At 41.4% G+C, this 11,656-nt stretch overlaps 1 pseudogene; it reads left to right on the forward strand.

The window, feature by feature from the left end:
- The window catches only part of LOC111950285 (atrial natriuretic peptide receptor 1-like), a 66,321-nt pseudogene extending 55,117 nt beyond the window's left edge, over window positions 1-11,204 (forward strand).
- The last annotated feature ends 452 nt before the right edge of the window (window positions 11,205-11,656 follow it).

The raw sequence follows: 11,656 nt of genomic DNA on the forward strand, positions 1-11,656 counted from the left end.
TTAGACACAGATTTAGGATCAGCTTACGATCAAATCCTTAAGAGTGTGAAATACGAAACTGACCTTAGATCAGTGTCTGTAGGCAATTAATTATACTTTTAGTTAATTGTCCATCTATGTTTGTAGGAAAGCTGTGGATGGCCCCAGAGCTGCTGAGGTTGGAGAGACCACCTCATGTGGCACACAGAAGGGAGACGTCTACAGCTTTGGCATCATTCTCCAAGAGGTGGCGCTACGTCACGGAGCCTTCTATCTGGAGGAGAGAGCCGCTCAGCCCCAAAGGTACACACACACAGACACACTCTCTCTTTCTACATAACAGACATTTGGGACCGATTTGATCCTATGTAGCAAAATTTGAAATTTATTTTTTTACATTGGATAAAAGTAGAGACTCAGAGCTAGAAAATTGTATATAATACATTACAGTTGAGGAACAATGGGAAAGTAATTCTGCTTTGAAAGTTTATAAACTTGTAACCCTACTTTATAGAAAAGGGTCTTGAATGTGTTGTACACCTACTAGAGAGCTCTCTCTTTGTCTAAACCCATTCAGCATCGTTCACAACCTCTTAACTTCTTATGGCTGCAATCCTGTTAACGGGATGATGACAACAGCAGTGAAAGTGCAGGGCGCCAATTCAAACAACAGAAATCTCATAATTAAAATTCCTCAAACATACATGTATCTTATACCATTTTAAAGGTCATCTTGTTGTTAATCCCCACAAGTGTCCGATTTCAAATAGGCTTTTCAGCGAAAGCACTACAAATGATTATGTTAGGTCACCACCAACTCACAGAAAAATTCAGCCATTTTTCCAGCCAAAGAGAAGAGTCCACAAAAGCACAAATAGAGATCAAATAATAAACTAACCTTTGATGATCTTCATCAGATGACACTCATAGGACTTCATGTTACACAATACATATATGTCTTGTTCGATAAGTTCATATTATATCCAAAAACCTCAGTTTACATTGGCGCCATGTTCAGAAATATCCAAAATATCCTCAAATATCCTCCAAAATATCCGGAGAATTGCAGAGAGCCACGTCAAATAACGAAATACTCATCATAAACTTTGATGAAAGATACATGATTTACATAGAATTAAATAAACACTTGTTCTTAATGCAACCGCTGTGTCAGATTTCAAAAAGCTTTACGGCAAAACACAATATTCAATATCTGAAAACAGCGTTCAGCAACAAAAGCAAGCCATACAGTTACCCGCCAATTGTGCAGTCAACAAAACTCATAAAAGCATTATAAATCTTCACTTACCTTTGCTGATCTTCGTCGGAATGCACTCCCAGGACTCCCCACTTCCACAGAAATTTTGTTTTGTTCGGTAATGTCCATCATTTATGTCGAAATAGCTATTTTTGTAGCGTGTTTGGTAAACAAATCCAATGTCAGGAAGCGCGTTCACTAAAAGCTGACGAAATGTCCAAAGTTCCGTAACAGTCAGTAGAAACATGTCAAACGATGTATTGAATCAATCTTAAGAATGTTTTTCACATAAATCTTGAATAACGTTCCAACCGGAGAATTACATTGACTTCAGATGAGCGATGGTCAAAGCATGGTCAGGTCATGGCAGACCGCTAATTCCCCTCTCATTTGGTCCCCCTTCACAGTAGAGGCATCAGACAAGGTTCTACAGACTGTTGACATCTAGTGGAAGCCGTAGGAAGGGCAAACTCATCCATATCTCGCTGTGATTTAAAATAGGATCCTGGTTGAAAATCGACCAGCCTCAGAATTCCCACTTCCTGTTTGGATTTTTTCTCCGGTTTTTGCCTGGCATATGAGTTCTGTTATATCCACAGACATAATTCAAACAGTTTTAGAAACTTCAGAGTGTTTTTTATCCAATACTAATAATAATATGCATATATTAGCACCTATGACTGAGGAGCAGGCCGTTTACTCTGGGCACCTCTGTGCCCCTTTCATCCAAGCTACTCAATACTGCCCCTGCAGCCATAAGAAGTTAACCTTTTATGGCTGCAGGCCGTGTCGGGCTCAATATGACAACAGCCACTTCAAGTATAGGGCGAAATTCAAAATATATTTTTTAGAAATAATATTTAACTTTCACACAATTAACAAGTCCAATACAGCAAATGAAAGATACACATCTTGTGAATCCAGCCAACATGTCCGATTTTTAAAATGTTTTACAGCGAAAACACCACGTATATTTATGTTAGCTCACCACCCAAATACAAAAAAGCACAGACATTTTTCACAGCACAGGTAGCTTGCACAAAACCAACTAACTAACCAAGAACCAACCAAACTAACCAAGAACAACTTCATCAGATGACAGTCTTTAACAAGTTACACAATAATCTATGTTTTGTTCGAAAAATGTGCATATTTGAGGTATAAATCATAGTTTTAATTGCAGCTACAATCGGAAATAGCACCGAAGCAGCTAGAACAATTACAGAGACCAAATTGAAATACCTAAATACTCATCATAAAACATTTATGAAAAATACATGGTGTACAGCAAATTAAAGACAAACATTTCTGTGAATCCAGTTTTAACAGCGAAAACACAATATAGCATTATATTAGCTTACTACAATAGCCAACCACACAACAGCATTGATTCGTTAGGCACGTTAGCATAGCGAATAAACCAGCAAAAGATATACATTTTTTCACTAACCTTCTCAAACTTCATCAGATGACAGTCCTATAACATCATATTCACAATACATATATGGTTTGTTCGAAAATGTGCATATTTAGAGCGAAATCCGTGGTTATACATTGTAAACATGTAGCATCTTTTTCCCAGAATGTCCGGATATATTTCTGACACTCACCTATTCTGACAAATACTATTCATAAACTTTACTAAAAAATACATGTTGTATAGGAAATGATAGATACACTAGTTCTTAATGCAATCGCCGTGTTAGAATTCTAAAAATAACTTCAGTACGACATGCAGCTTACGTTATGGTGAGAGAGCGCCCAAATCTGGGCGCAAACTAATAGTACACATTTTCGACAGATATATGAAATAACATCATAAATGGGTCCTACTTTTGATGATCTTTCCATCAGAATCTTGCACAAGTGGTCCTTTGTCCAGAACAATCGTTGTTGGTTTTAGAATGTCCTTTTTCCCTCTCGATTTAGCAAGCAAAACTAGCCAAGTGGCGCTAAGCTCTCCTCCGTGAACAACGCAGTGAACGGAACACGCCAAAACCCGAAAAAAATTCAATAATCTGATTAAACTATATTGAAAAAACATACTTTACGATGATATTGTCACATTTATCAAATAAAATCAAAGCCGGAGATAGTAGCCGTCTATAACAACAGCTTTTCAGGAGCCAATGCGGAAGTCCTTTCCGCATCTTCCTGAACAAAGGAAATTGGGTCCTGTCATTCCAAGCGCTCTTTTGACCAAGAAAGAGCTAGAGACCCCATTTCACCTCTCACAGCCTATTGACATCTAGTGGAAGGCGTATGAAGTGCATGTATACTAATAGATTTCAAGCAAAAGATTAGGTAGGCCCTGAAAACAGAGCCTCGATTTCAGAATTTTTCACTTTCTGACAGGAAGTTTGCTGCAAAATGAGTTCTGTTTTACTCACAGATATAATTCAAACGGTTTTAGAAACTTGAGAGTGTTTTCTATCCAATAGTAATAATAATATGCATATTGTACGAGCAAGAATTGAGTACGAGGCCGTTTGAAATGGGCACCTTTCATCCAAGTTACTCAATACTGCCCCTGCAGCCATAAGAAGTTAAGCCTTAGCCCCACCCATCTCTTTAAGGATTCACATGTGAGTCCATGTGCTAAACAGTGACTAACTAAGTAAGAACACAGCAATAATCCCAACCCATACTACTAGCAATACAAACTGATTGTCATAACTAGCCACCATGCATGGATCTCCAGGTAGCTAAAGCTAACCAACTAGGTTCAATGTTAGATAACTWGCAATGCAAATAGATTTCTGAGATACAAATAATATTACAACACAGATCATACAGGTAACATTAGCTAGTGAGCCAGCCAGCTAATGTTAGCTAGCTAGCTAACAGTACGCTCTAACTTAAAATGAAAATTACTTTCTGACTAAATTAGAAACGTATAATATCTGAAAATGTATCTAGCTAGACTATCTTACCCGTATACATGGATGAACGCTTCTCCCTCTCTGTCACCGTTGCCATGGTTGCCCTTAGTTTGAAGATGTAATCCAGACAGGTGTTTTATACAACAGCCTTCTGTGTTCTCTTTTCGACTCCCTCTGCATATTTACAATCAAACGCTAGAATTTTCTCCATCTCCTTAGCAATCATACTCTGCTACCACCGGRCATTCAACTTCTTCCATGACAACAGCATTGTTGATCGCTGTTTCAGAAGACTCTACAATGTCTGGTTCAATTAAAATGTTTTTATCTAAATCAGGGATCTCCTCATCGTCTGATTCATTTTCAGAGTCACAGAGAGTCAGCATGGCACGATCGTCCCCCAGAAAGTGGAGAGCAGTAGCAACACTTCTGCAGTTCTTCATGATATCTTTCAAGAAAGCTGTGGTAGAAAGGATTACCTACACATACTGAGCAGCTCATGTTATAGACAGAAGCATGCTACATGTCAGACCAATCCGAACTCATCTCTCGGCACGTCCAGACCATCCATTATCTCAGCCAATCATGGCTAGCTGGAAGGTTCCTGTCTTTTCCCGTGGTTAAACCAACTAGGCTCGTAATTTATTCATATTTACAGATGGCATACAAGTTTGTTATTAAGGCACATGAAAGTTCATTGTTCCAGAAGGCATTTCTGCCAAAAACGCATTTTGATCAAAAATATTAATGTTTACGTTCAAATGCCWCTCCTGTAAAGTAGTGACGTGCGACATACTCCTAGTTTCCTGAAACGAGTCACATTTGTGCTCCCATACACTTTTGGTCATAAGCACGCTTATTTGCACATAAACACATATGTATTATAAAAGAAAGAGATAATRCCGTTGTTGCTGAGTAAATTATACCCCAGATTGTGTCCAAGATAAACAGTGTTTGTATGATTCTTCCATCAAAAGCATAACAAACAAACCTAACAAGCCTCCTTCCCGTCAAGGCTCTGTGGTCTTTGCTGACTGCATTATCGCCGAGTAGCGAYAAGGCAATTAGAGCAACTCAAAACAAAAGCTGTTATTCTGCACATTGCACCCGCAAGTCTGTTTACTCAGGAAAAGCTCTGTAGAAAACACAAACCTATCAAAAAACATATAACAGCTCCAGTGACTCAACAAAGCTACAGTATGTCGTTACATTTTACTCCATGTGAACTGTATTCTTTATGTTTCAAGATTTCTCCTTGACTCTACTCACAAAAAAACATGACATCAAATTCATGACATCAAGTGTAGACCCCAAAATATTGACACAACCAAATAGTTATTTCAGAGCTAATGACTAATATGCCACAAAGTTAAAATGGAGACATGGAACAGTTTTGCAATTGCAACCATTTGGCAACTTAWACTAGGGAAAGTTCATGAATTTGTCGAACACGCTCCMAAAAGTGACCGAATTTTCCCCTTGTTTTCGATTTTCTCACTCAGCCCCTCTTGCACCCCACTTACCCTGAAGAGCCTACTCTAGTGATTTGGAGGACGAGAGCTAATGTACCTCCCTGCTTTGTACTAAGGATAGTTAAGCCCACGGAAACACTTGTAGGGACAAACACACAGTCACATGCTTTAAATAACACACAAACATATTATAATTGTTTACCTTCCACTGTACTGTTTTCTGTGTCTCTGGCTTAGAGTAAAGCAACACAATTTTAATAAAACATCAGATTGTAAGTACATAGCTGCAAACAAGATATTTCCTTTTCATTTGAGCAGGGGTGTGTGACTCTTTAGAATGTTTTTTATTATCAGTCAGGATTTCAGATTCAATTGTAGTTAGGACAGATTGTACTTCCCAAACTATCTTCCTTCTTTAGAAAATTGAAAAAGAAAGCGAAGATTGGATTTCTTGCTATACAGATCAGCAATAACAGCTGTTGTTGTGCTCAAGTCAAGTCTCCATCACAACGTGTTGAGGAGAAAACCTTGCTGCACCCATGTCTGCCAACCACCACTGCTCAGGGAATTCGTTTTTTTCCTTAACCATAACTGCATGAAATTGTGCAAAATTGAAGAAGATTGAACGTGATTGTGGTCGATTGCAAGAGTGGTGTACTGAGAGACAAGCAAGTGTTTGTATTTGCTCATCAGAGTGTAACACTTTGTACTGGGAGACAGCAGCTGTTGTGTGACAGAAAAACAATGAACTGAATTAGAACCAGAGCATGCCATTTATGCCACTGAAAACACTTTATGGTCTTAACTCATCAGGCTGGTTGTTGGTGTGTGTGGTTGTGTGTGTGTGTGTGTTGTGAGGGTGTGTGTTGGTGTGTTGTGTGTGTGTGTGTGTGTGGGTTGTTGTGTGTGGTGTGGGTGTGTGTGTGTGTGTGTGTGTGTGTGTGTGTGTGTGTGTGTGTTGTGCTTGATGCTTAATTTTTTTATGAAGTGAGGGCAGAAATAGGGGAGAGGGTGAGAAATGATGAAAGTGTGAACGAGAGGATAGAATAAATTGGGGGAGGAAGAGATAATGGAAAGATTGTGAAAGCATAGATATGAGACACAATGGAAAGGAAATTGGACGGAATCTCTGAGAAGATGAAAGCAGAAGGAATGACACTAGATAGGAAAATATTACATTACACAATCTATAGGAATGCTTTCTACACACTGAGTGTAGAAACATTAAGAATACCTTCCTATATTGAGTTGCCCCCCGCCCCACACACACACACACTTTTCCCCTCAGAACAGCCTCAATTCGTCAGGGCATGGACTCTACAAGGTGTCAAAAGCATTCCACAGGGATGCTGACCCATGTTTACTCCAAAGCTTCCCACAGTTATGTCAWGTTGGCTGGATGTATTTTGGGTGGTGTACCATTCTTGATACACATGGGAAACTGTTGAGCGTGAAAAACCCAGTAGTGTTGCAATTCTTGACACAAACCGGTGCTCCTGGCACCTACTACCATACCCCGTTCAAAGGCACTAAAATATTTTGTCTTGCCCATTCACCCTCTGAATAGCACACATACACAATCCATGTCTCGATTGTTTCAAGGCTGGAAAATCCTTCTTTAACCTGTCTCCCCCTATCTATACTGATTGAAGTGGATTCAACAAGTGACATTAATAAGGGATTCACCTGGTCAGTCTATGTCATGGAAAGAGCGTAATGTTTTGTACACTCCCCCTTCTTCCTCTAGAAATCATGGACCRGGTGGTTCTGGGTGAGTGGCCGTGCCTGCGGCCTGCTGTCAACCCTCAGATCCACAGCCAGGAGCTGGGCCAACTCATGCAGCGTTGCTGGGCAGAGGAGCCCACCGAGAGGCCCGAGTTCAACCACATCAAACTGCTGCTACGCAAACAGAACAGGTGGGTGTAGGGGGGTGGAAGTGGGGAGAGTTTGTGTTCCATGATGTCATTAATGTCTGTGCGTCTCCACTCCAAAAAAAGAGTATGACTACAGTACCTGTCAAAAGTTTGGACCCACCTACTCATTCAAGGGTTTTTCTTTATTTTTACTATTTTCTACATTGTAGAATCATGTAGTAAACAAAAAAAGTGTTAAACAAAGCAAAATATATTTTATATTTTATATTCTTAAAAGTAGCCACCCTTTGCCTTGTTGACAGCTTTGCACACTTTTGGCATTCTCTCAACCAGCTTCATGAAGAATGCTTTTCCAACAGTCTGAAGGAGTTCCCACATGCTAAGCACTTGTTGGCTGCTTTCCTTCACTCTGCGGTCCAACTCTCCCAAACCATCCCAATTGTGTCGAGATCGGGTGATTGTGGAGGCCAGGTCATCTGATGCAGCACTCCATCACTCTCCTTCTGGTCAAATAGCCCTTACACAGCCTGAGGGGTCATTGTACTGTTGAAAAACAAATGATAGTCCCACTAAGAGCAAACCAGATGGGATGGCGTATTGCTGCAGAATGCTGTGGTAGCCATGCTGGTTAAGTGTGCCTTGAATTCGAAATAATCACTTGCACTGTCACCAGCAAAGCACCCCCACATCATCACACCTCCTCCTCCATGCTTCACGGTGGGAGCCACACATGCAGAGATCATCCGTTCACCTACTCTGCGTCTCACAAACACGGCGGTTGGAACCAAAAATCCAAATTTGGAATCATCAGACCAAAGGACAGATTTCCACCAGGCTAATGTTCATTGCTTGTGTTTCTTGGCTCAAGCAAGTCTCTTATTATTATTTGTGCCTTTTAGTAGTGGTTTCTTTGCAGCAATTTGACCATGAAGGCCTGATTCACGCGAGTCTCCTCTGAAACAGTTTATGTTGAGATGTGTCTGTTACTTGAACTGTGTGAAGCATTTATTTGGGCTAATTTCTGAGGCTGGTAACTCTAATGAACTTATTCTCTGCAACAGAGGTAACTCTGAGTCTTCCTTTCCTGTGGCGGTCCTCATGAGAGCCTGTTTCATCAGAGCGCTTGATGGTTTTTGCGACTGCACTTCAAGAAACGTTCAAAGTTCTTGAAATTTTCCGGATTGACTGACCTTCGTTTGTGTGTGTGTGTGTGTGTGTGTGTGTGTGTGTGTGTGTGTGTGTGTGTGTGTGTGTGTGTGTGTGTGTGTGTGTGTGTGTGTGTGTGTGTGTGTGTGTGTGTGTGTGTGTGTGTGTGTAGGGAGTGCACACTAACATCCTGGATAACCTGCTGTCCCGTATGGAGCAGTATGCTAACAACCTGAGGAGCTGGTGGAGGAGAGAACCCAGGCCTACCACGAAGAGAAACGCAAGGCCGAGGCCCTGCTCTACCAGATACTACCACAGTGAGTCTCTGCTACACCAAACACGCACGCACACACACACACACACACACACACACACACACACACACACACTGAGTCAATACTATACACACACACACAGTGGCCTAACTAGTCTCACTGGATCTGTACCTGCAGTTCAGTGGCAGAGCAGCTAAAGAGAGGGGAGACAGTACAGGCTGAGGCCTTTGATTCAGTCACCATCTACTTCAGTGACATTGTGGGCTTCACAGCCATATCAGCTGAGAGCACACCTATGCAGGTGAGAGAGCACGATCCCATTGTGACACGACTCCCACAGGTGTGACAAGTTACAAAGATAGACCTTACAAGGGAGGCCATAGTCAAATCCAACAATTTCCATTCTGCTCTAAAAAATGTTTGCSTCTTTAGGTTGTGACCCTGCTCAATGACCTCTACACCTGTTTCGATGCCATCATTGACAACTTTGATGTTTACAAGGTAACATTATATTTCTCATCAATGTGCAGATGAAGGAAAGGAAAAGAGGAGATGAAGCCTCTATTGAGATCCTCCATKAGGACMCACTGACCTCCCTGCCCCTGCTGTYTCTGTGGCGCCCCCAGGTGGAGACCATCGGCGATGCCTACATGGTGGTGTCCGGCCTRCCGGTGAGGAACGGGAAGCTACACGGCCGAGAGATYGCCCGCATGGCCCTGGCTCTGCTCAACGCYGTACGCACCTTCAAAATCCRMCACCGGCCTGACCAGCAGCTCAAACTACGCATYGGCATCCACAGCGGTGAGCGGCACGCAATGKTCACATACTARCAGACWCAGTGRTGATATACCAATTTCAGTTGTGTGATTGACCAATTCACTCCACTCTATATTCAGGCCCTGTGTGTGCAGGAGTGGTGGGGCTGAAGATGCCACGGTACTGTCTGTTTGGAGACACAGTCAACACCTCTTCACGACTGGAGTCCAATGGTGAAGGTAAGCCACAGAGTAGTCATACAACATGTGGGTTTTAAATCTGGGACTCAAGTTCCACAGTTCTGCTGTTTTTCATATCTCTGTGGTAGTTAATTGACTAATTAATGATTGCTTCCCTCACCTTYTCTCCCGCACAGCGCTGAAGATCCATGTGTCTGCGGCCACGCGTGACGTCCTGCAGGAGTTCAACTGCTTCCAGCTGGAGCTGAGAGGAGACGTGGCGATGAAGGGGAAAGGGAAAATGACCACCTACTGGCTACTGGGAGAGAGCAAGAGCAACGAGTCAACGAGCTAAGGRGACAAGCCAAGGGAAGGAGGGAGGAAGGTCATGGGGGAAGAAGTGGTGGAGGAAAATGTGAGCAAATAATGGGAACCACTGATTGATGTTCTGGAGCAAGTAAACAAATGAAGAGGCCTGGTGAATGAATGAGGTGGGGATGGGGGAGGTAGATGCGGGAGAAGGAGAAGGAGGATGTGGAGATCTTTCTTGACTTCAGCCCTCCTGCACTTGAACATCTAGATTCTAAGGACATATAGAAAGCTACATGCTCTGAGAGTGTGTGTGTGATGTTCTGTGTATACGTTTTTCCAGTTTTATTTCTATGTTGGAGGTTTTGGATGCAACACTGATGGTATTTAGATCGGTAAAAAAAAAATGGTTCACAAACAAACCTTTACAGGAGGTTGTGGATATTGCTATCTGGTGGTCACATTATGTAACTGTTTTTTGAATTCATGTCTTTTATGAGTACACAGTATCCCACTCAGCACAGACGTCAGTTCAAAGTCTAGTTTTGATTTAAATTTGGTTGAGTTGTCAACTAATTCAACGTGAAATCAACATTGGATTCAGAAAAAAAGACGAAATGCTTTTTTGCAAATCCAATCAGTTTTCCACGTTGATTCAACATCATCACATACATTTTGGGGGTTGAAATGACGTGGAAATGACGTTCAAACTTTGGGTCTGGGATTTATCATTTGATTAATTTCCACGGTAGTGTTTGTGATCATGTATCCTCAGACCCCAACCACAATAACTGAGCCTACTCTGGAGTTAAAATGACTTGCTTTATATATAAATATCTATATATATGTGGGTGATGGGTGGGTGGGTGTGTGTGTGTCTAATGTCTCATCAGTGTATATGATTTGTCTGTTTACAGTCATATCAGTCTTATTATTTTGTACAATACAGATGTTGTTTATTTCTCAATAGATTACTTTTTTACTGCCTAAAGGGCAATTCACAGAAATGCACTTAAGATACATCCTCTTACTCTGGTGAAATAAAGTCAAGCGTCCCACTTCTTCGGCACCATATACAGTTTCATTATTCTCACTGAAGTGTACGATTGCCTCTCAATCTGTCTAATCAGATTCAGTGTAATGCATTATTGTTGTTAGTGAAAATATATAGCTGAGCTTACATCATACACATTGAAAGTGGCATGATTTTGAACATTACAGGTAACTGCCAAAATAATGGAAACACTTGAGTAAATGGGGGATACAAAGTATATTGAAAGCAGGTGCTTCCACATGTGTGGTTCCTGAGTTAATTAAGCAATTAACATCCCATCATGCTTAGGGTCATATATAAAAATGCTGGKCAGACTATTCTTTTGGCTACGCTCCCCCATAGGATGACAATGCCCCCATCCACAGGGCACGAGTGGTCACTGAATGGTTTGATAAGAATGAAAACGGTGTAAACCATATGTCATGGCCGTCTCAGTCACCAGATCTTGACCCAATTGAATACTTATGGGATA

Source organism: Salvelinus sp. IW2-2015, linkage group LG23, assembly GCF_002910315.2.
Source record: "Salvelinus sp. IW2-2015 linkage group LG23, ASM291031v2, whole genome shotgun sequence".
Classification (NCBI taxonomy): domain Eukaryota; kingdom Metazoa; phylum Chordata; class Actinopteri; order Salmoniformes; family Salmonidae; genus Salvelinus; species Salvelinus sp. IW2-2015.